Here is a 27,195-nt window from a genome sequence, read left to right on the forward strand (position 1 = left end):
TATAAATATTTCTATAGTTTTTGAATTTGTTGTTGCATGGTAAACTAAAATTTTAACATTAGGTCTACGACAAAGCCTGGTGGTTGTTGACATATCAGACTGAAATGAAATTATTTGATTTGATTTGAGCTTGCATCAAAATTTAATTATTTTTTTTTTGTTTTTATTTCAAAATCAAAATCTCTGTTCAGAACTTACATAAAAGGCTAGTTGTGGCTAGTTTACTTGACAGAAACTCTGATGATAAAAGAGTAATTTTCATTATTTGCCATCAGGCAAAGTGTGGTGTTAAATAGTATTTGCATATACAACTTTCATAAAACTCAGATTGAATCTTAGATTCTGTCTTATATTATAATATACTTAATAGAACGCCTCAAATTCAGAAATCTGCTATGTTTTTAAAATTTTAGAATGAATTTTTAAATATAATAGAATAAGAACAATTTTTATTTAATAAATAAGTTGTAAATAATAATTACAAATAAAATAATATTTCTATTTGTAATATTTATTTATAATTAAAAATTACTACTAAACAAATTTTTTCTTGAATTAATGAATGTGCAGATGTATATAAATTTGAAATTGTAAAAAATATATGAGCTTGCTAATACCTTGCCTTAAAAAAAATGCTAATCAATTCAAATTAAAAGTAAATTTAATCACGTTTTATTGCTATAATTATATTTCAAATGTGTTATAATTTCATTGATTTCTAAGCTGATGCATTTTAAAATAGTTGAGATTAGTTTAAATACATAACATATTTAATTGTACCTACTTGGAAGACATGCGGTTTTAAAAGAATTTTATTTATTTCAAAGTTTAAAACTGCTACCAATATTTTTCTCTCTATAATGCAGAAAATATTTATTTAATAAAAATGCAAAAATTTAATTTATTTCTACATACATACATAAGTAATATATTTAACTAAGTATTTAATGTCATTAAAAGCTTAAAAGTTATCTGACTGCATTTTAATTACATACTTACTATAAAATGTTTGATTTATGGAACCCGCAAATGTGTCAACTTTTAAATTGTATACAAATAGCATAAATTATTTGCAGTGTTTAATTCACAATTAATTTTGTTTGGGTTTGGTTGCAAACTTTTCATGCTTACTTATCAACAAACAAATATCACTTTTAATTCTTAAATCGAATAATCTAGAAATTAAAGAATAAAAAACAAAATTTTCAGAAAACTTTAACATCAATTATAATATTATTTAATTACTATAGACATAAATTGTCATTCTTATTCGAAATTATTTGAAATCTTTAATGTTATATATGTATATCAGTAATATTTTTCTTATAATATACCTATATATCAGAATTGGTTAGCACAATAATTATAAAAATTTTATAATTTAATATTTAAATGTCACTATGTGGCAATTTTGACAGCAAATCTTGAATATTTTAATAGAAATTAATAATAAAGTGTTTGAAGTGCATTAGGTTAATTTGTTGAAAAAAAAAATTAAATTAAATATTTGCATATTTAATTATATGCAAAATTTAATTATTTATTTTCGAAAAGAATTATTACATACCGTGTTTCTAAATTATAGCATTGCATCGTTTATAATGCTATACAGAACACAATTTTTTTAATTATACAACAGAAAAAGTTTTTAATAATACTTAACGCTGTTTTAAATTTAAAAACTTAATACTAGCGCCCCTCAGGAACGTAATTTGTTGTGCAATTGCAAAAATCGTCTTCTGTACAGCACTAGCAACTACATGTAAACACAATGTAGTAAGTGAGAAAATATTTTTCTAATAAAAAAAATTACCGATCCATAATTACTCTAATATACTTACTAATTAATGAATGCATAGATTGTTGTCATCTTTGAAATAGTGTCGCTAACATGAAAAATTAAATGTAAAGTAAGGTTTACACATCAAACATTGTTCATGGATTTTGCTTCAGTCATTTTATTAGATGAAAATCTTTGAAATTTTAACAGTTTGATCTGCAAACGTCTTTGGATTTTATTGGATGGAAAAAGTAGAATATTATTTAAATTTTAAAAATAGTAGTAATTAAAAATTTCCTTTATTACTTACTGAAGGGGTAGATTTTTTTGTAATTTTTGCTTTTAATGTCATTTTAGTGTCATAGGTTTTTCTACTAAATTTTTAATTAACGCAAATTAAAAAAAGCTTAGCAGTGGTTGATGTGTAAACGCTGTCTTTGACTAAAAAGGCTTAACTCATATTACGTTTAAATTTATTATCCATATGAGACGAGGTAAACTTTGTAAAATAATGGACCAAGCATAGTTTTAATATGTGTACCGTTATGGAAGCAAAAATCACTCAGTTATAACCATTTTATTTATAAAATTTAAATTTATGTAAGTGCGTATTTGGTTCACTTTTTTTTTGTGTACAAAATAATCAAAATTCAATAAACTTGAATCTCATTTAGTTCTGAAGTTTGAACTTAAACTTTGAACTTAATTTACTCAAAACAAGGTTTTTCGACTCAAATGTTATGTTTTTTAAAATCACAAATCTTTTTATTAGAGAATATAAACTTATTGTGTATTGCTCTACTCATAATTCTAATTTATCAAAAATTATTTATCATTAAATTGGGATAAATTTAAAACAAATCTAATAAAATATATAAAGAAGGTATTGGAAGGACTTAAGGAGGATATTGGAATCTTTAAACAAGCGTCATTGAAACTGATTTATAAATGTTTTAAAAAATATTTATTGTTTAAATTTGATTATTGTTAGCAATACGACAATAAGTTAAATTGTTTTAAAATTAATTAAATTTAATAATATAGACGAATTTTAAATTAATTAAAGTTTAAAACCAAAAATGTTCGGTGTACCTCTTTGAAAATATTTAAATTTGACTTTTCAAAATTTAGTCAAATAAACGAACGCATAGCTATTAATTAGAAATTAATCGAATATTGACAAAAGTGTTAAAATTAATTATTATGCGTGCATTTAATCAAAATATCTGTAGCCTGAGAATTCTGATTCGAAATTATCGAATGTTATGTAATTTTTGCCTAATTTAAATTTCAAATATCGTAAATACAAAACAAACTTTAAAAATCAAGCAAGTACTTAGAATTTCAAAATAAGGTGAACAATAAAGAATATATTTGGAAGAAAACTATAAAATAAATTCAAATTTAGAGATTAAGTGCGACTCTGACTTATTTTTGACCCTTAATAACATACACACACATATATAAACATATATTCGTGCATTAATTCTTTTTATAATCAAAAATTTTATTTCCTTACTAAAAACTGATTTTCTTTTATTGAATTTTCTATTTTCAATTTTATAAAAATATCGTCGGATATACAAGTACTTAAAAATTTTAGACTGAAAGAAATTTTTTTCAAAATTTCTTGTTTTCGAAAAATTTTTATTTAGATTTTTTTTATTTTTCGTTTGTTTCTTCTTATGTGTATGCACGCCTATGTACAATTATTGTACAAATATATTATTGTTATAGAAATAGGAAAGAAACTTAAAATATATTCTTATCGCTTATAAAATTCTTTAAAAATTTAAATAAATTTCAACAGTTCCACTCTAAAATGTCCTCCTACAAAATATAAAGAATTTAAAATATTTATTTAATTTTTTTTTTAGCAATAAAAGAAACATGGGAGCACACGTATAGTGTGCAATGAACATACAAAAAAAAAAATCAAAAATTTTAAACTAAAATAAAATTTTAGAAATTAATTGAAAATTTTCGTGTAAAAATCCATTTTAAGTATAAATGATAATTAACGGGTTAACAAGAAATTTAGTTTTTGCCTTTTTTTTTTGTATTTTAACATTTTAATAGTTAATTTATTGGTAATAAAACATTTTATGCATTAGTGTGTTTTAGAAAAAAATTTGTAAAGTGAACTTAATTTTTTTTTCACTTTAATTCTAATTTATGAAAATGGTGTGAAGATTTTGCGATACATTTATGTCTTAAATGTATGTATACTAATGTACATAATTTTTAGTTATTCCTGTAAATATTGGGGTATACGATGATAATTACGATATGGGATGAGTGAAATTGGATTGCCTAAGGAACTACAACCAATTATTTATATAATAAAAAATTTAGTAATATTTCAAATGATATTGAAAAGTTTTACCATTTTCCAAGCTTAATACAATGAAACTTAAGTTATAAACATAAACAGAGTGCAAAAATGCTCTTCAAAATTTGACAACTGCAAAAAAACAAAATGTTATGTAATTAATTCATGTAGTTGATTAATGTACAATGTAATTAATTCTTGGTGGTGCACCCATAGTCAAGATGCAACTTCTAAGCATAAATTAAAAAGAATTTCATTTTCCAATTCTTAATAAGCCGCTTATCAAAATTTATAGTTTGACAGAAGTTTCAAATTGTTATAGTTGCTTCACCACACAAAAGTTCAAAAATGTCAAATTTTGAAATATTACTTTACATATTGATTATATTTCTATCAGTGTAACTATCAAAAATTTTTTAGTTATCACATTAAGTATAAGTAATGGGAATTTTTGCTCACTCTTTTATTTCATACGTTTTAAGTTTTGTAATCTTTGAGTTAGGAAATTTTACAGAGGGATAAAAATATACGTTGTTTCTTTACTTTTTTTGGCACATTGTTCTAAACTCCATTTTGTATGGAACATTTACAAAAACACATATTTTTGCCAATTTTATTTAATAGTGGAAGTATAGAACGCAAGTTGTTACATTTTTTATCCAACGGATAATGGAAATTGAATAAACTATGATGTTAACAACATAATCATTAATTATAAAATTTTTAAGGTTATTGAGTTCTATTGATATTAAAGAGTGTCAAAAACGTAGTGTTACTTTTATAACATTGTCAAAAACCTGAAAGAAATTCAGTTTAAATTTTCATATTCCAATGACTTTTGATGCATAAATGAAATATATATATATATATATATATACATACATTTTATATATATAGAATTTTTCTTTTCCTGATAAAGAATTTCCCTGTGATCACAAACATCTCACATAATATAGACCGTGTAATACGTGTACATATGTACGTAAACGCAGCATGTATTTTTATTGTTCAGATTGTAAATATTTTTAATGATCTTTGAACTTCCAATATAATGTCAAATGATTTAGGAAAATTTGTTGGAAATAAATGAATACTTAAAAATTTATATTTTATGTATGAGGTTAAATTTTATTTAGATTTTTTAAAAACCCAAAAATGTAATTATTATAGTTGCACTCTTTTTTAAAATCAATTAAATTGAAAATTCTTAAAATCATGTTCAAATAGGGTTAAAATTATTTTGTAAATATGTTAAGAAAAAGACACACGTGTCAACATATTCTTTATGTTGTTCGGATAATGAAAGAAAAACACTAATAAAGTGATATAGGCTTATAAAATAGGCGCCCCCTCTTTTATTTGTATGTCGGTTTACAAAACTATTTAAAATGTTATTAAGTTTTCGAATTATTTGTGATTATACACCTATTTGTAAAGGGGAAAAGTTTTATTTAAAAAACAAACAAAGGGGTGAAAAGGTTGCCTTTTTCTCTTCCACTAAAACATTATATGCATATAGTACATAGGCTTCTTAATGTTTAATATTTTGGAAACTAATGAGGTGAATTGGTTAATCTTTAAAATTACTTTACAACACATAATAAATTAATATACTTTATATATATATGTGGATGATTTCCGTGTAACAATAAAAACGATCTTATAAACAAGAGAGTTTTATAAGGTAATGGAATTGATTTATGGATAATTATGTGTGAACATTTGGAAAGAAATAAATTTTAAGAGAAAAAATAGGGAAATTTCATATGCTCTTAAGAGTTTTTATTAGATTTTCATTCCCGTTTTTATGTAAAGCTATTTAAAGTTTTTTTGGTGTCTTTTAGTTCATTTCTTATGAAAGTTATTTGTAATGGAAAAACGGAAGGTTAAAATAATTGATTAAAAACAATTTAAAAAAAGACTTATTATTAAATTTTCTTACATTTTTCATTTATTGTAAATATATTGTAAAATTAACCACAAAAATATTGCCATTATTTCATCAATTATTTAAATGCGATTCTTACTTGACTTTAAAATTTCACCATAGTACTGTATTAATACAAAATTCGGCAATTACAACCCAATTAAGTATAACAGTTTTATAGTAATTGAGCAATTACAAACCATAGGCGGAATTGTGTATTATACAATTTATCAATATATAGAATTGTTTTGTAATTTATCTGTTACATCTTATAAGCTAAAATGAATTAATGTAGTAATTCTGTACAGTAAACTGTACAGTAATGCAGAAATTATAATTTAAACTGCATTTTGTATTAATACAATATTAATGTGATTTTGAATTCTGAGAATATACTTATATTTCATTCAAGTGCCAATAAAACAAAATCATCTAAATCAAAATTCGTCTAATCGTCTAAATTTGTAGAGTTTCGAAAAAATCAAGTTCAAAGGTTTAAAATCTGTTTTAGGAATATGTCAATGATGTTAACACAAACCGAGTTTACTAGTTCATTCACTTCAAATTATCAATTGATTTCAAAAGAAAAGGGAGAGGATTGATTCAATAGAAAGAAATGATTCAATACCAAATATTTTAATAATAAGAATTTTCCTACATACACTGATTTTTCCAATATTTCATAGTATATAATATACAAGTATCGAAGACTCTATTATCAAAAGCATTGATGTCTGCGATAACAATACGTCTACTTTATGGTAATCCGGTATTATTTAGTTATTTAAAAAATTTAAGAGACATGTTCTTATAAAAGTACACTGAAAACTTTCGAATTTCTCCTATACTTCCATATATGAAAGAACAATGAACAAATACGCGTACAGCTTTCTTCAAAAATTCTAAAATAAATTATTTGAATTAATTTGAAATTCCAATGATATTAATGACAATTTTAATTTCAATTTCAGTTCATTATTACTCTATTAATTTAATTTATAATAAATGGATTTCCACTTCTTTTTGCACTATATATATACAACTAATTATTCTGCAAATATATAAGTAGTACGAAAATATTGAAAACTATTTAACATAATTTACGCTTTTATTATAAAACCTTCTCTTGTTTAATAGTATCACAAAATTTTATCTTCGCAAAATTATTCTCACACCTCTCAAGTACCCACTTTCCTTATGATTTCTAGAATCTTAAAATATATACTTCTATAAAAAAGAATATCTTAAGTATTATAAGAGACAATTGAATTATTTTCAAGTGAATATTTGTATAAGAATATTTTTATATATTTGAATATACATTTGTATATATATGTTGTACATATTGATGCTTCATATATTTCGGTACTTGTAAGTATTATTTACTTATATAATAATATATACAATAATATTTATTTGAAAATAACGCGATTAATTGAGAGATTCTTATATTAAATTCAAAAGATTTCGACAACTTAAACAGTCTTTGTTATTATTATTACTGTTATTGAGTATGTCGTCGCTATTACAATATGTTTTGCGATAAGTATAATTGTGTGTATTATAATGTCGATGAAAAAATATATTTTATATATGAACAAACTCACATATATACTTATATATACATTGATTTTTATTTATTTGAAAAAATAAGAAAGTAAGAAGAAAGAGATTCACTTGTTTAAAATTGCTATTCGAAAATATTATTGATTTAGGGGTGGAGCAGTGCTTGAGATATAAAATAACTTCAAACTTTAATGGAATTAAATTTGTTAGTATAAATTGGAAAGTTCTCCAAATATATTCATGAGGCAAATTTTTTACAGCTGATTGAATATTCCTTTTTCTGCAAAAAATATAATATGTAGCAAACGTAATCTCTCAGATGTTATTGATTTTCTAAAGTTTGCGCCGATTGAAATCTTTAATTCATATAATTAACGCAATATTTAGAGGAAAGATCCGTTTTTTTTTTAACTCAAGAACTCTAAGGGAACTCTTAGGGAATTAAAAGGGTACAAATTATATCAAGAAGTATGCAAGTTGTATAGAGAACGAAATACGAACTTGTTACCTTCCGTCTCAATATATTTAACACTAAATCGATCGATATAAAGAATCGATTACCTTTGATATCGTAATTTTTGTTCTTGATTTAAATGCTGAATTATTTATAAACCTTCGAATTACACATAAAGCCTCGAATTTAAATCGATATCAATGATATTTTTCAATCGATTCTTTCGATTTTTAACCCGATTTATCTCATTTTGGATCGAAAATAAGAATTCAGTATTTCAAATTATTTCAATTCAATTTTAAGACAAGATTTGTTAAAATGAGCTCCAATTGAATGAGAATTCTGCCGATATTACAATACTTGTTCGAATTTCACCATATAAAAACGCTCAACCCTATGAAGATAATTCCTCATACATGCCTGTGTTGTGCACCATATACAATTGAAAATAATGTCGTTTAAAAGAAAAATTGAAGATTATTGTTTCCGATAAATTTTTTTTATTTTTTTGGTTATTTTCTTTAACTCTTAAACGTATCACCGCAAAAACTCTTCATTATTATTATTATTCTTATATAAGAATCCCAGATGTAATCAGAAAAGAACTAAAACAAATGATTTTATTAAAAAAATAAAAGAACAAAAACCTTAAGAATAAAAAGACCTTAACTAACATGATTCGATAAATTTTTCTTATAACCTTACGAATTTTTCTCAAAAATTTCTCATATATAATTGACTAGTGAGTAGTGATCCCGCATGATGCAAAACAAAGAAAGAAAAAAATTACGATTAAACAGTTGCAAGATTAAACAACCTTAAATAAAATCAACAACCAACAACAGCACATTAGAATATTAAGATTTGTAATTTGAGGTAAGTTGATATAGAACATTTTTATGTTTTGCATTGCAACTTATTGATTAGAGTCAGCCAACTTTATAGCAAATTTTTTACATTATTACTCACATATCAAGAAAATTATTGACTTGACCAATATAAATGTATATGCTAACTAAATTAGCAGCTGCTTATACAACAATCCTTTAGAAACTCTTCGAAGTGAAAAGCATACATTTAAATTGTATAATCTTATTTTGTATAATACCGGGAGTTTAAAAGACATTCCAATTGTCTTAACGCCCAATTATACAAGGTCGGTTATAATTTTTGCATATATGTATATAAATGTATTTAAAAATACTCATATACGTAGCTGTATGTATAAGAATATTGGTATACCTTATCATTTTAATTTGCGAATGCATTGGAGAATATAAAGGCAAAATAAAAGGGCAAAATGAGGAGATTTCGAAAGAAATAAAATGAAAATGAAATACAAAATAAAATAATAAAAAAAATCGGAACGTTTTGTTTTTTAAAACAGAACTTGATCATCTTTTGCGTTCGGTGCTTATTACAAGGAATATATTATATACCTAACTATATCTGATTGCTACGAATGATAGTGGAATTAAAAAAAATACATAGGTTTTAAAATATTTTCGTTTTAATTTTGTTCGTTTCTTTTTTTTTGAAGTTTTGGCACATATGGAACATAGTCTCCATACAGAATATAGTATCACATTAGAGCTGCTTGAAGAGCCGTAATTGGGAACCGAAATAAAACAATGTCACCGAAAACAATTGTGTGCTCTATGTTGTGGTTTGCGAATATATATATATATGTGAAAGCTTTTCATGTTGACATCTATAACTTAGACCAATTAAATTTTGTCTGTAGTTTGCCAAATATAATTTTGCCCCTCAAATTTTTTTATTGTATTAATAAATAATCTGACGTGTTTAGAGCATAATTGCGTTCATCAATTGCAAATCATATCGACAGGCTCATGTGTTGAAACTTTAATTCTTTGAACTTGGCAACAGTGATCTGATAACAAATTACAATTTTTGGAGAAAATGTCCCTAAAGTATAAAAAATGAGGAAAAACAATAACATGTAATTTTTTTTTGGAGAAGCAAAGCAATATTGAACCCGATAGTAATGAAAAACAACGCACCGTCTATTCAATAGTAATGGCGGTTTAACATTTAACAACGACGCTGTATCGATTGCAACTACAAACCATTCCGAAATTCATATCTTTATTGATCTTTAATTAGACAAAGTTTTCGAAGTTCTATTTCATAAAGTTGGCCAAATATTTTCGAACTCCTGTTTTGTGAAGTTCACGTAATATACTTGCACTTTTAGCTCATAAAATTCATCATGGCGAACACATTTAATGAAAAGTCCCTTAGTTTTTCAGTACTTAATATCAAATAAATCTTTTTAAAATAAAATATATATTTTTCTTATTACTCTTATAAAATACTCTTATAAAATATACTATGTTTTTTAACACTATAGAATGCTTTAGAATACTTTTAGGCACTTCCATAAAAAATAGAGCTGCTTTAGCAAAATTCTACTGGTAATCGGTTAATGGATTAAAAAAACCTTAATATGTTGATTTCAGAAAAGTTTTAGTTTTTTTTTTGAATTCCAAAATTGAAATCAACAACTTGTGAATTTTCTCATCCGCACGTAATTGGCAACTGAATCGAAGCATTAAAAATTATGAATTTTTGGTATAAATAAAAAAGACTATAAGGACAATTACTTTTAAGGATTAAGGATTACTATTGAAAATTGTTAATTTTGGATCTTAAATATTGCGGTTAGAAAATTTTATGGTTTTTGAAGATTGAAAAAATTTTTTCAAATGTTTTTATCATTTTTCCATGGCATTTTTTCCCATTTTGTTTATTTTAAATATTAGTCTTGCCCAATGTTGATAGATAGAATGCGTTGTTTTTAAGAATCTTGCGTTCGATAAAATGAATAACTATAATATCAGGTCGTGTTATCTATTTTCTCTGTCTCCAGTTAATTTTTGCCGAATAAGCTTGTTTATTTTTTCGTTTTGCTTCTTTTTTCTTTAATATTTCAGAAAGTTTCTGTATTTGTTCTTAAATATATTGAAATTTCGGTTTCCTAATCTGATTTCATTTCTAAAGTGTTACAAATAAAGGATCATGTTCGTTGTTTACTGATAATTTATTGAGCTCTCGAAAAATCTACTACTTTTAAATCTTGTTATCATTTTTTTGTGTTTTTTTTTATGGAAAAATATTTGAACATTTTAACTTCTTGTTCCTTTGAACAATAACAAAATTGATTTCAGATTTATTTTATACTTGCATATGTTTATATATAGTTTCCAAAATAATACAATGTGTATAAATTTTGTGTAGCTTAATAGTAAGGACAATAATTGTTTATATAAAGTTGTGTAAAGTATTTCAGAACGATTAGAGAAATCTGCAAACACGATCGGTGATATTTATTGTCGCAAAATTCCTTTTTGTGTTTTATACAATTTGATGTTTTATTTTTTATTTTAAAAAGAACACTGCACTCTTTAAAGAGAAGGGTATATGAAGATCTTCATATGTTCGTATTTATTTATTTGTTGTATAGTAAAGATGAGTCAGAGTATGTTGTTGAAAAATTTTTATCGATTATCGTTAAAATGTTGATGACGGTCGATGAAAGTTTTGTGCAGAAAATCACGGCTAAACATTGAAAATTTAAAGAAAAAAAAATAATAAAAGTAAACAATAGGCAAACATTGTATTGAAACATAAATTAACCCTTGCTTTTTTCAAGTGTTCTAAATATTGGGTTTTATTACATTTTATTAGGTGCGAAACTTTAGCTTGAAAAACTATTAATTCGTTTTAATTTTCAAGCTTAGAATCTTGTCGTATTTCAAGTTTTATTCTTTTAAAATTCAATATAAATCTTGAGTTCCAAACTGGAATAGTACACGGTTCTAAAACTTAATTCTTAAACTTATTTTTTAAACTTAACTGTGTATAAGTTGAACTTAGCAATTTATGCCTCAATTGAGTTGTATTTAAAAGGCGCGTTGATGTATATAAATGAATAGATTAACAAATTTCATTCTTGAATTCGAAAGCTATTTATATAGGTTTATTCCAATTGAAAATATTTATTTATGATGTTAGTGCTTAAAAACAATTATAAGTTAATTGTTATAAAATAATGAAAAAAATCGACAATTCGGAATTAATGAATTTCTTTTTCACGGTCTCATCGACAACGATCGTTTTGTTGTTTGTCTTCGGTAAAGCTAAAATATGAACGTATATTAAGGATTTCAAAATATTCTATATTTGATTCGACACTTTTTAAGATAATAGCGGAAGCAACTTGTTACGGACCGACTTATTTCAAACTTTTAACATCACAATGTCAAAATATTTTGACACTTTGTGTTTTGGTATCATGAAAGTGTCAAAAGTAGATAAAGGTTAGATTTGAATCTAAAAACAATGAAAAATCTCTTCATTTTTTATTCACTTTTTTTGCAATTTTGAAAACATAGTTATTTTATTAAAATACATACATATATAAAGAACAATGGAATAAAACAATAGACTGGCTGGATTTGAAGATTAAATTCGTATATAAAATATAAATTGGAAGAAAATGTGACAAGACATGAACGAATGTGTGTTAAATCAATTTAAGATGAGTAATTACAAAATACTTGAGATTTTTTTCATACCAAAACAATGCGTAAAATAAACAAAGTAGTAGCATAAATTTTATTTACGCATAGAAACCTTGTAAAAAAAAAACTTGTCAATAAGCTTCGCTTTCAAATCCATATTCTGTAATGCCACTTTTGTGAATAATTTTCTGCTGTTATACTGAACATCTCTATAGGCTTTTCAAAATTTACTGGGAATTAGAATGCCTTTTTTGTTGTTTTTACAACATCAATGTTTAAGTGAAATTTGTTCTACCAAGAACATTAATAATTTTGTAAAAATCAATAAAAAAATATTCAAAAATTTTTTTTAAAAAATAGCAATCTTTGATTTTTAATTTAATTTTTTTCATTCAATAAGCAGCTTTTTTATTTCGAATTAAAGAAAATTAAAGAAAATTTTTTATTTGCTGAATATTTTAACTGAATTGCAGCCCACCCTATTATTATTTTCCTAATAACATAGAGAAAAAGAGGACAAAATGACTTGCATAAAGGTACGTTAATATATAAAATATCCCACTTTACACAATGTACGTACATATATAAATTAAGTAATAATATCAAGATAGAAAAATATGTTTTCAAAAAAAAAATTTTATATATGTATGTAATTAACACATAACCTATTGCGTTTTGTGTTTTCTGAATGGTTTTTACAAATCCACAATAACTCTATACACTTATTAGTTTAGCAGACGCGTTCCATGTGGTAATATGCTTCATATATGTGTGTGTAAGTACCTATACACCTTCAAATTTCATTTACTTCAAATTAATATACAAATTGTTTTAAATATCAACAAAATTACTTGCACATATGTATGTATGTATGTATGTATATCTTTTTGTTATATACTTAAAATATTGAAAATTTTCTTTAACAGATTCACCTTTGTGGAAATCAATTTCTTCTTTAAATAGAAGTTAAAAGAAGTTTGAATATCTGCTTTTCTTTAGAACAAAACAGATTGTATTCAAATTGGTTCAATGTTAAAGGAATGGATGTGCAAAAATTAAAGCAAAGCAGTATAATCTTAAGTAAATGTAAAGGAGTGTATATGCAAAGAGCACAGAAAAGCCGACTAGATAAAGAGACCAACACATTGCTTGAAAAGCAGTTTCTTTCTAGTTTTCAATTACATATAAGTTCATTCACATTAAATGTTCATAATTAAATTATCATAAGAAAGTGCTCAACTTATGCGAAATTTTTGGTGTAAAACTCATACTTCCCTGGATGGTACACGATGCGGAATGAGTAAAAATTGAAAAATACATTTTAAATAAACCATAATAAGAACAATAATAGAAAGTGGCAATACTTTCTGAATAAGAATTCCAAAATTCGGAACAAATTATTCGAATACGCACTTATTTTGGTAAAATAATTTTAAATTTCCTTTCATCTTTTTCATTAGTCACCAAAAATTATATAGTATAATTAAATAGATGAAATCAACAGATGCAGACCTTATGATTATTTTGGTTTTTTTTTTTTGGATTCTTTTAAATGAAATCATTGAATTCTTTTAAAAAAACCAAAATGTTTCAATGGTCATTTACGCTTTATACGCACAGATAAAGCAATTTCGGCTTATTCTTAAATTCACATTACACATAAGAATTTTACGATAATATAGCTATACTACCTCTTGTTTTTTTAACGTTTTCCTCTTACATACATACATACATACATTCCTGTATTTTTATGATGCAATAAAAATTTTGTTGTGTACATTAAAGAGCAACAAAAACCAACAACATTATTATCTTATTAGTTGTCCTTTCATTTCCAATAACAAGTTTATATTATCTTGTTTCAGAGTCTAGAAATTCCTATGATTCAAATTATTATTCTATTTTCATTCTTTATCATTTTGTAGAAATATTTTTTTTTTAATTCGAATGCAACAACTTCTGTTGTTTTTGCTTCTATTTTTTTTTTATTTTTAACCTTATACAATAGTTATTGCTGCCGCTGATGCTGGTCTAATCATAATAATATCTATGTATCTCCAATATACAATTTGAAATTTACTTTAAATACAAAAATAAAAGTTGGTGGCTTGTTCGCCTTGATTTTTTTCATTTTTTATCTTTTATTGTTTTTTTTTTCTTTTTAATTTGCTTTCAACATTAAAGAAACAAAAAAAAAACTCAACTAACTGAATTTGTTGAATGGATTGTTAATTTTGTTGCGCTATTCTATATTACCATTATTCTTAACACATACATACATATATATGTGTATATATAAGTATAAAGAAGTTAAATTAGATACAGATAGATTTTTATAAACCGTAAAAATAAAACGTAAAACAAGCACCATAAAGTGGTTTTTATTAGACTCATAATCGGAAGGTGTTTACATTGCAATAAAATTTGACTTTAAAATTTTTCAACGTTCCGTTTCTTTTTTTTATATAAATTACATACCCACTTACATACACACATTTATGCATTTACATTTTTGTTTTGTATAGTATTTTTTTTATTGGTATTGATACAATATACATACTCGTACGATAGTTAAGAAAATTAATATAAACTACGTTGTTTCGACAACATGTTATTCGTATTACAAAAATAGAGAAGATCTACTATACATAAAAACTAGTCAGATGCTTTCCACACAATCAAAATTAAGTATGTGTAACAAGCACATAATTAATGTCTGGAAAAATTAATTTTTTATATAAGAATAGAGGAAAATTGTGTGTGGTATACACTGGTATTAAAAAATATTGAAATATATTTATAATTTTTGTTTCATATAGACTTTCGAATTCATGAGTCGAACCTAATTTTTATTTTATAAATTTATAAGAAATTTTGAATTCAAAGAATTTTTACTTATTTTTTATTTATAATGGTACTCGAAATATCCATAATTTTCTAAATAATAGGAAGCTGACATTCATGGGCAATAAACTCACGTTTCTTAATATTTTTGTGACTAATGAAATGTTTTAATTTATTTTGGTATTTAGAATTTCAAATTCTCTAGTTTGATCCATATTTTCTCCTTTATTCTCTCCTTTTTTTAAGATAGAGTTTCCAAAAATTCTATTAATTTTTTATTTGCCATTATATTTTTCCTTAGCTTGATATTTCATTTATTGCATCTTCATATATTTTTTGATCTGCCAACTACCCCACTTCTAATCCATCGAGATTCTATTCTATCTGCTGTAGCTGACTTAATATATATAGTTTATAGCGATTTACATTATTTTCTCTTTATTTGTAGTTCAAACGAATACTTTTTGTTCAGCGACCACACTTTATTGTAAAAAATCGTATTTAACCAAAATATCTCCTATGTATCTAAATTAATTCTGAATAAAATACTTGTGCAATTTATTTAACATCAAAACCATTAAAATTATACTTAATAACATCAATAAATTTTCTCGACATCTCGGCAGAGTCGCGGTATTAAAGGTCTCGCAGAGTGGTGGAGTTCATAAGAAGGCGGTCTAGAAGGGGCATTCGTCGCTCTCAAAGTGGAGGCACAATAGACAATTACATTCGGTCCCAGTTCACTGTTACTCTGGAGCACTCTTTAATGAAAACTTACAAAAAATTTACTAGCAGTTCATATTACGGTTATTACTATTCTTGCACTTTAAATTTATCTTTGAAAATTCTATAATGTTAAGAGTACAGAGAGAGCAAGTCTTTATTATTATTATATAATTTTGCCTCCTATTCTACATCGCCTATTTTTTGCAGTCTTACATTCTTATTTTTGATATTTGAATATTCTAATAAAATTATGTCACTCTTCTTTAATTAGTATAGAATCTATACCTCGGAGTTTATAGTAATTTGTAAATGAATATTATATTTATGTAAAAATATCTCTGATAACATTACGACTATTATATTTTGTCGAGCACAATTTAAACACACTGTAAACCTGTTCATTTACATGTGCATTATAATATAATTAAACAACAAAACAAATGATTTTTATACAATTCACATGTCACATTTTGTTCGTTGTATAGGGCAACAGAGCGCACTTTTGTTTTTGTGTTTTTTTTTAATTATTCATTTTAAGCGTGTCCTAATAAATTTAAATTAACAAAGTTTTTAAAATTCAATTCTTTATCTATGATAATGAAATGATAAAATTTATTTCCATTTAAGTATTTTGTATGGATGGGCTTTGCTTTGATAATTTTTTTTGGATTTTGTTTTTCTTTAAAACGATAATAATTCGATTTTATATTCAATTCGATTGTTGATGAGATAAAAAATTAAATTATAATTTTAATTAATTTCGTTAGCGACTTTAAGGCATTTGAAAAACAATTTAAAATAAATTTTTTTTAATACTAAAAGAGAATGAATTAATTTACGCTACTAGTTTAATAGCAATTTCCAATATTTTATACTTTAAGTTTTTGTAATAATTTTATAATGTTTTTCAAAATCGATTATTAAATCGATATAGTAGAGAAATCGATTATTGTATAAGTAGTAATAATTTAGTTAATCGGGTGATAATATTTTAAAGTTACGAATTTCTCCAGTCTTGTAGTCAAAGTAATCGTGCAAAGTGTATTAAAAACAAATTCAAATACGTGATTAACTTCATGTTTATGAAACTCCTAAAGTTAAATACGCTGACATTTCCCTTGAATCGCGTATTTTTATAATTAATATCAAATTGCAATCGATTGAAGCATTGAATAGAGTACAAATTTGAAAGTAGGCTTATTAAGTTACACTCTTATTAAAAATTAATGTTGACAATTGGTTAAAATCCCAGAACATGCTTTACATTTAATACAAAATCTCTAGAGCTTCAACGAAAAAATCTCTTTCATTGTATCGCGTTTACTAAAAAGCTTACGCCAGTGCGAGTTTATTTAAGATTTAAAAGAAAAAAATTGAAAAATTTATGATAAAAATCTTTTGACATTGATCGCTTTTTTTTCAAAAAAAGGAACAAACCATAAACATGAGTTTCTATTGGGAACTTACAATTAAAAAACACGATTTTTTAGATTTTAAAGTAAAATATATTTTTCTAAATTTGAATATTTTTAAATATGTCTATATGATATTTTTCGAGGGCATGTTAAGTAGAATTTTGTTTCATAAATAACCTACAATTTTTTAGTGGTTGCATTACAAGTAGCAACTGCAAAATTTGTATTTGGTCGTTTTTGTTTTATTCGGGCAAATTTTATTAAAAATTGTTTAATTATTGTTGTAAAATTTTGAATGTAATCTACATTTAGTTTCAAGATAGTGAATTAAAATATTATATGAGTCAGACCAAAAGGTTTCTCAGGAAACACATTTTTTATAAGAATATAATAAGTGATTTTTTATTTTAGTTTCACATGAATAATTTTTTTAGTATCGCTTTACAGTATAATATCTATCTGGGATTTGACCGCATTTATCTAGGATGAATTTTAAAGTTCAATAAAGTGCAATATAATATGGCAGAATAAAAAGGGCAGTTAAATTAATTTTATTTTCTGACAGGAAGACGCCATTACTTCTTGACCATAATTTAGGGGTAGTACGCACTTGGCAAAAAAAGTAGGATTTTTCATACAAAATTACTCCAATAGAAGAATTATGGAGAAATAAATTTCTCAAAAATTGGGAACTTTGTCTGTTTTCAAACACAATCGAAAAAGTAAAACACTCTTTGTAAGTTTTTGCGAATATAACGTATTTCTTTCCAATCTTTCAAATTTTTTCTTGAATTTTATTATACTCACAATATTTTTTTCGGTTTTAAACTTTATAATAATCATGTACATCAAATAGCGCTTTAAACAAATGTTTCTAGAAATTTAGTGTAGTGGAAACAAGAACTTGTCTGATGTTTGACAACTATTAAAATTTCGAACTTCGGTCAATCAATTATTATAATATAAAAAATAAACACAAACTATACATACACAAATAATTTTCAATTTTCATTTTGTTAAAATAAGTAACATTTAACTGTTCTATTCTACGGTAACTATTTTTTTTCGGAAGAAACAGTATCTAGCAAAGATATGGCATATAAAATTGCGGCGTTTAAATATTCAGAGTAAATTTTTCTTAAATTTTCTTGCAAATGTGCTAAAGGCTAAAATTTTTTTTAAAGTAATATGAAATTTTCAATTCAATTTACTTACTTTTACAAAAAACCATTAAAGATATTTTATAATATAAAATTCAGTTTAGCAGTACTCTGTTTTTCTTAAAATTATTGTGGCATAAAAACTGAAAGCAAGCGATAATTTCCTCGAAATCGTTAATTTTGCCACATTAATGTTAAATTTTAATAAATTTTATTTTTTAAAATATTTTATGTTAATAATTTTAAATATGTTTTCAATATTATTGAAATTCAAAATTGTTATTTACAATTTTTTCAAAATACAAGTTCATAATTAGAAGTGGGAACATAAGTAATCGTCGTTGCTCTATATAATGTGAAAAGCAGTTGCCTAAAACCAATATTTTTAAGCGCTTTTCCAAAAAAATTTTGAAAAAACTGCTAATAGTTTCGCTCTGTCTGTCTGTTCGTCCGTCCACAGACATGTGGAAATTTTATATTTACATAGATCTTTGCTAAAAACTTATCTCTGTAGAAGAAAATTTTTACATATCTCCTCCCCCCCTTTAAAAGTTCCTCCCTGAAACTCTAAAAATGCTTTTTTTTCAACTTTTTATTCCAGTAAAACCACAAGCATTTTTCAAATTTTGCAAACACAGAAATAAAATGGCTGGCTTCTTCTACCGCGGCATACTATATTCAAACTTTAAAAAAACAAAATGGTTTTCAAATTTTGCCAAATGTTTTCCAATTTTCCGTTGTTTCCAAATTTTTGATACTGTTTTCCTTCTGCACTGTACGTTGTAGAAGTTTAACACTATAATAAAGTTCATTTATCTATCATTTCGTTAGAAGAAAATTTTTTCCCATCTTCACCCCTCTCAAGCTATCATCTCACGAAGTTTGTAAAATTTGAATATTTGGCACCTTTTATTTTCGAAAGCGCAAGCTTTTTCAAATTTCTATAAACGCAAAAAGGTAACGGTAAATTTCATGCCATTAAAAAATATAATTATTTTTCTTGACTCACACAATTAACCCATAAAATCGAGCAATATGTTAACACCTCTTAAAATTTTGTTTGAAATGTATTCGTATATAAATGAAAGTAATTTTAATAAATGTAGTACATCGCTAGATTGTTTTTAAAAGCAGTATTTTCTCTTGTTGAAGGTAACAGTGCTACATTACAAACTATTGGTTTGACCCAACTTTACTCAATTACACAAACACTTGTATCAACGGGCACCCTTTTTTTCCTATATGTACATTTGTATGTATTTGCATTTAAACACAAATTAACTCATATAGAGAAAAATAAGTAATGAATATGAAAATGACTTGTTTAAAAATGCTTAAATTGTATGTAATCATTGTTAATAGTTCTCGTTCTATTAAATTTTTTTTATTGAAAAAAGTAAGGATTGAAATACAAAAAAAACAAGCCAATCTTAAAAGCAATTATTTTAATGTGAAAAATATTTTCCTTTTTGAAAAATTCCGCCTGCAACTACAATTTTCCCACATCCTTTTAGATATCTTAATGGCAAAAACTCTTTTAAGGTTTCTTTTTCTCTTCATTTTTTTTTCTCTTAATTTCTTTATTCACATTCCTTTTTCAATATTTTGTCTACCTACATAGACATACATACATTATGTATTATATCAATAGACATCATTTATGTATAAAGAGTATATAGAACCAATTCCAATATGGTGTTTCTTTAAAATTTGACTAATTCTTACATTGCATTATAGGTTGTTGCGGTGAAACTGTGTTGTAACAGAGTTATGGAAAGGATGAGAATATCTTAAAAATAAATATCTATATGAATATGAGTGGTTAACGTAAATATATAGTTCTTTATGTGTATATGCGTAAAAAGTCACTTTTTGTACACCACACGTTATATAGTGGCCAGTTTTTCTTCTTTAATAGCAAACCAACAAAATTGGCTTCATTATTTGAACTCACTACATAGTCACTAGATTATTCAAGTTCAGTTGTTGTTTCTATATACTTTTACATGTTCTGTCTTCATTGTTTTTTACTGTTATTAAAAGTAAATGTTGCTGTCGACGAATAATTGCATTGCAATAATATTACTTAAAAGTGCACATATACATACAAACGCTTTATTCTCTGATGTTAAGGCACACATGATTGTGAGCAAAAGAATTGTTCATTAGTAAAAGCAAGTACACTCAAATCGAGAAAAAAACTTTTGCTTACTTGTTAAGTATCAAAGTTAAAAAACTATAATTGACCATTTTTTTTTTGTTTTTGCTGTTTTTTGTTAAGAAAAAAATAAACGAGTGGGTAACTCAACTTTTGTACCATGATTCAAGCTGGAAAATTTTTTATACACTTTACAATAAATAAAATAAAAAAATGATCAAGTATGTATGTATGTATGCATGTACCCATGAAAATTTTTGTTCTTTTCATTTGTTGCTGTTCCTTTGTACTAAAACAAAAATATAAGAAGAGGAAAGAGGATTTACTAGATAAAGCTATTAGCTTCTTGTAATACGCGCAATTTAACCGGCATATTTATTTATTTATTTACCACAGATCATGAGTTTGCATTTACAGCAAGAGTAAAAAAATAAAGTTTTGCACGAATTTGTTAGTCTTTTTATGTTTCTTATGTTTCTTTATCGGTTGCCTACAAAATAGTCAAATCAAAAAACCGAAATAAGTAATAAAAATACTATGAAAGTTTATCAATATAGTTATTTAATATAGCATATGTAGTCTAGTAAAAACAACTTTTATACAAATGCATGTACGTATAAATGAAAATGAACTCACTTATTTAAGAAGCAGCAACAATTTGCCAAGACCGTACAGTGAGAGCATGTTATATAGAAAATTTTTCTTTCGGCTGTAATTATCGGGAAATTCTGCAAATAAAATGAAAAATTTCCTATTTATTATTGTTATATTGAGTATTGAAAATTTTGAATTTTAAATATTATACAGTGTGATTAGAGTGTTAGAAGATCAAAAATGCGGTTAAAACTTCCAAGGTGTGCCAAAATTTTAGGGGTGCTACAAACATTATTATTTTAAGGGTTTTTAATTATTCATAACCCATAGTCCATAAAAAATACAAGGGCTTCGAACAAAATTTCGAATTATAAATGTTTTTACAGTATATCTACAACCATTCCAAAACATTTAGGGATCGACCAATCTAACATTCAAATAAAGTAACCAAATGGAACAGGCCGCGTAGCCAGACATTTATTGTCAAATATTTGTTATACTATGTAAAAATTTGTTGTTTTATTTAAATTCAAAAATCTTTCCAAAAGAAATTTATGTTTTGTTAAATTTTATGAGCTCGTTTTACATATGTGAATTGACAATAAAACAGACCAATTTGACATTAGAAAAAAAAGGGTATGACAATAGCTTGACATAAACACTAATCAATACGCGATCATTTAGGTAGATTCCATTAAATTTTAATTAGTTTACTTATGCTTGCTCTTATACCTTTTACGATAGAGATGCAACTGTAATATGCGCTTTATAATATAGACACATGCTCACTAGTATACATTAGTATTTGTATGTAAATATGTATCCAAGCCATTGCAAAATTTTCTTATGGTTTTTTTTTTTCAATTCAATTTTAGGTAACCACTTTCTTGTTTTGTGTATTTAATCGTTTTTAATTTTTTTTTTATTCTTTTGATTATAAAATGTTAAAAATTTGTGTAATTGAATTTGCGGTTCATTCAAAGACCTCAAAGGATGAAAAAACGTTGAGAATATAATAATAATAAAATTCATGCATACACAAGAGAGACTTAAAAGTATTAAAATCGTTTGAACTTTAAAAAATAGTTGCTTAATTATATGAAACTGTATGTATGTACAAAATTAAATTAAACTGTGCAGAATAAAAATAATAACAGTAAGAAAACTTTTTCATATATTACAAGTTACAAGATCTAAAGCCAGAGCCCACAACGGTCATTTAAAATAAGTCTAAACTTTAATTTCATCCTTGAGTTTTGCTTTTTTAACTCGTTGTCGTCTTTTTCTGTTAGGTTTAAACGTTATTTCCCGTAAAATCTTTTAAAATAAAATCAATATAACAATAACTAAGAGCAAAACAAAAAGCAGCAGAAGAATAAGAGAAATTTTCTGTAATCACGGCGGCACCTTAATTGTATGCAAATACATGAAGATAACACACATGTTTTAAGATTAAAGAAGAATTCTCCGTAGAGAATTATTGGTTATATGCGGAGTTATTTTGATTTTTATTTAATTTTCTTTTATTCGATTTTGATTTGTAGTCGGCTTGTTTTATTTTAAATTTTTTATACACAAAAATTATATAAAATGGATAATCGAGTTGAACACGAAATCAATTAATTCTTCTTTAAAGAAAAAAAAATAGTTAAATTTTTTTTATTCCATTTTAGAATAAAAATAAGTGTAATATGAATCTGAAATTTTGAATAATTATAAACTCTCAGGAATGTATGGGAATAAAATATAGTTTGATTTTGATAGTTAGAAGTCAACTACATAATTTGCATATATGTACGTATATGCACTTAGGTTTTAATAAGTTTCCAAAACAGAACAAAAAATATTTAGGGCTTTCACGTAACTGTGATTCGGTTTAAAATAAAGTCAACAATACTCTCTTAGTTGAATGACGTGAACGCGCAAAATTTATATTGCAAATGTCAGAAACACAGTGGTTTTATAACCAATCAACATTTTGGTTATCTGAACTATCAGTTCAAAGAAAGACCATGACATTCTCATAATAGGGCTATATTATAAAATTTTTTTATTTTCATAATTTATAGCCCTATTATTTATAATCAATATTTTAAAAATCTAATTTTTATCAAATTTTATTGAAAATTTAAATGCAAATAATAAAAAAGCAAAATATTGGAAATTAAATTTTATATTGCATTAAAACTAATTGAAAATTTGAAGAAACAAAAAATAAAAACTAATTTTCAATGTAGTTAAATAAGTATGTACACAAGTAAAAACTACGACCTAGTGGTCATGGCCAGTGATAACAGATTGACGCCTTTGTAATAATATGGATTATCTGCTGCGCATGGCAAACAACCAAAAACTAAAAATTAGAATTAAATAAATAAAGTAAAAATTAAATTAGACTAAAATTAGAATTATAAAAGTATTTCGCATATTCAAAAGGTTGATAAAAATTTATAGCTGACATAAATTGAAGAAAAAGAAAACTGTAAAAAAAAAAATAAGTGAATCAATTATGAAATTCTATTGTAGCCTTCAAAGTATCGTAAACTCACTCTTTTTACCGACCGTATTGTGTAAACAATAGGTAGGTTATGTGATGGCAACAAATTTTGCATATCGAGTTTTCGGTGGGAATGCACTTCTCCATAGTAGGGAAGTGTAAGTAAACTATTTTTAGCAACCTGTCGGTCCGTCGGTCTGTCGGTCTGTCGGTCTGTCGGTCTGTCGGTCTGTCGGTCTGTCGGTCTGTCGGTCTGTGTGTGCACGCGTGTATCTCAAGTTCTGCTGAACCGATTTTGATGAAATTTTATATGCAAGTTTATTTCCACCATGGCACGGATTGATCAACTTTTGGGATATATCAGGCCTTGGGAACTGCACTTTTTAGCGGGCCTGTTTTACATTTTTGAACATTTTGAAGAAAGTATTCAACCGATTCACTTGAAATTTCATATATAAGCTTTTCTCGACCGTCCGCAAAAATTCCTAACTTTTGGAAGAAATCAGGCATCAGCAACTAGACGTTTACTACAGGCCAAATATACATTTTTGTGTATATAAAGAGAAATAATCAACCGATTTCATTTAAATTTAAAATGAACATATAAATTTTCTTTATATAACATTGTTTTAATAATCCTAGTATTAAAACAATGAACATATAAATTTTTTGGAAAGATCAGGGCTCGAAAACTGATTTGCGGGCCGATTTTACATTTTTCACCATATCTACGGAACGAATTGATGGAATTTCTTGAAATTTGATATTTGAGTTCTGGTTTTTGAGTTCGGGGAATTCGGGTAGCGGAAAGCGAAACTCTACTAAGAGCCAAATTTGCATTTTTCTAGGTATGTTAACTATAAGCTTACTAATGTAGTAAAAGTTGGAAAGAAGTATTTAAAAGACATTTTTATAATATTCTGTAACCCTTTTACTTAACTAGACAATATACAATGCGGTTGGTTATGTGCTAACCACATCAGATTTTTTTGAGATGTATAGGGCATAAAGAAGACTCGTTATCAAAACTAGGGTGATTCAGAAAGCTATACAACAATGTAAACCATTGGTTAGAAGATCGAAAATGGGTAAAACTTTTGTTCTGGACTGGATGCCAAATCTCAAGGGTTTCCGAGTTCCTAGAAGTTTGAACGAATTTTCACGAAATTTTTACTTATCCAAGTTTATTTGATTATAACTTCCGTTCTGAAAAAAATAGGAACTTCAAAAAAATAGTTTCTAAAAGGCCTGGAAAAGGACTTAAAATAGACATGTTGCTTGATTCTGTATTTTATGTACCATCGGAATACCAAGCATTCGAACTTAAGGGAAAAAGTGAGTAAAATACAGTTTTCTTAACTTCTTTCTTAATAAATTTGGATGTGCTTTTGAATAGCGCAACCAACCGCATTCTAAATAAAAATTTGTTGAATAGACAAAATAAATAAAACAAAACACGGACGGTGAAGCGCAAAGAAATGCTGAGCGCCAAATTAAAAATTTTGTGGGGGAACGTTTTGAAAGTTTGCAAATTTGCGGGAAGGAGCCAGTTAATTAGAAAATATCGTTTTGTTATTTTCTATTTAAACTAGCATAAAATAGCTAGTAGTGTTAAAATTGCTATTATCAACTGACGTAATTAGCACATATTAGTATTTCATATCCTTTTCAGTGTTTCTCACGGTTTCTACCTGAACTAAACATTCTAAGACAGCATTTCGACACTAAGTACGACACCAAAATCTATACCAAACCAAGAGAACTATTCGAAATTTGTATTGGTGTATAAAAAACGCATTTTGAAAAATTTGTTACTTACCTATCTTTATTGCACTTAATTTGTGAGGTTAATGCTGCAATTAGATAACTCGCAATTATTGATTTAGAGATATTGACTTTTAAAGATTAAGCAATAACAAATAATTTATCATGAAAATATCTAGATTTGGCATTATCATTTTCAGATGGTAATGAACACTTTTAAGCTTAAATTTTGGTCTCAGATGAAAGAGTATTCGATTTTATATGCCGCTTAAGTTAATTATCTAAAAATATAAAATTTTCGAGTAATATAGTTGTAGCATTAATCTCAGGCATTAAGTTTAAGGTCAGAGTATCGTTTAGTCTAGGATAAAAAACATCGACACATTTCTTTTAAACATGCATCAAACAAAATCAGGTAAGAGTTTGATTTCAACTTTCAGAACACTACGAATAAGTGATAATTAAAAATTTAGTTATTCCGATTAACAACTTATATATTAATCAGCGATTCATAATTACTACAGATTAGGGCTATGATAATTCTGAGTCAAAACGAAGTCTTTTATATCAGAAACTGAACAAAAAACTTGAAATGGTAGTTCCGTTTTATTGGTACAAAAGTGCTTAAAAAATAGAAAAAATTTCTATTAGAAAATTTCTTTCATGTCATTCGTTCTCTAAAACTTAATATTAATTTAAACTAATACTATACCACAAAAAAAGGTTTTTACTCTAATAATTCTTTAACATCGTCATCTCTTCTTTGATTACTTGCTGGTAGCGCTTAGTTTTCCTACATACTTTCCTGACATTTCTTAATAAACAAGCTTATATCAGCTAATTAGTAGAAAAAATAGAACTGAATTTGAAAAACACGGTTCAGCAATAATAATTTAATGGAACTGCTGCGTGTAAACCACCAGTGATGCCTTAAAATAAATTTCTCAAAACATGTTTTACTGCCACATATTTACTAATATCATTCATTAATTGTTTACTTCACTAAAATATACAAATACTTATTCTTTTAAATAAAATAATTTCTTTCCTATAAAAAAAACAAAATTAAAAAAATAGAAAAGTAGTTTCATTATAATAAATAGCAAAATTTATTTAAAAATTTTTTAAATAATTTAATAATAATTTGTTGAAAATGAATATATTAAAAAATGGTAATGTCTCTACTATAATATAAACAATTTTATATTTATGTACAAATTATTTTACCCGGAAAAACTCATCAGACAACTTTACATTAAATAAAAATTATACGAAAACAAAATCATATAGTAAAAATATCAGGAAAAAAAGAAGAAAAAAAAACAATTTACAATTTAATTCAAAAAAGGAATTTCTATTGAATTTTTCTTTGAATTCTTCAATAATGTCCCAAATATGGTGGAAATTACGTTTTGTTTTTTCTTTAAGTAT

At 25.5% G+C, this 27,195-nt stretch overlaps 1 protein-coding gene across 3 annotated transcripts in view; it reads left to right on the forward strand.

Annotated features, from left to right (window-relative positions):
* The window catches only part of LOC129609864 (protein vestigial), a 93,892-nt gene that overhangs the window by 12,679 nt on the left and 54,018 nt on the right, over nucleotides 1–27,195 (forward strand). The window lies entirely within an intron of this gene.

This window comes from Condylostylus longicornis, unplaced genomic scaffold (assembly GCF_029603195.1).
Source record: "Condylostylus longicornis isolate FDR11 unplaced genomic scaffold, ASM2960319v2 ptg000004l, whole genome shotgun sequence".
Classification (NCBI taxonomy): domain Eukaryota; kingdom Metazoa; phylum Arthropoda; class Insecta; order Diptera; family Dolichopodidae; genus Condylostylus; species Condylostylus longicornis.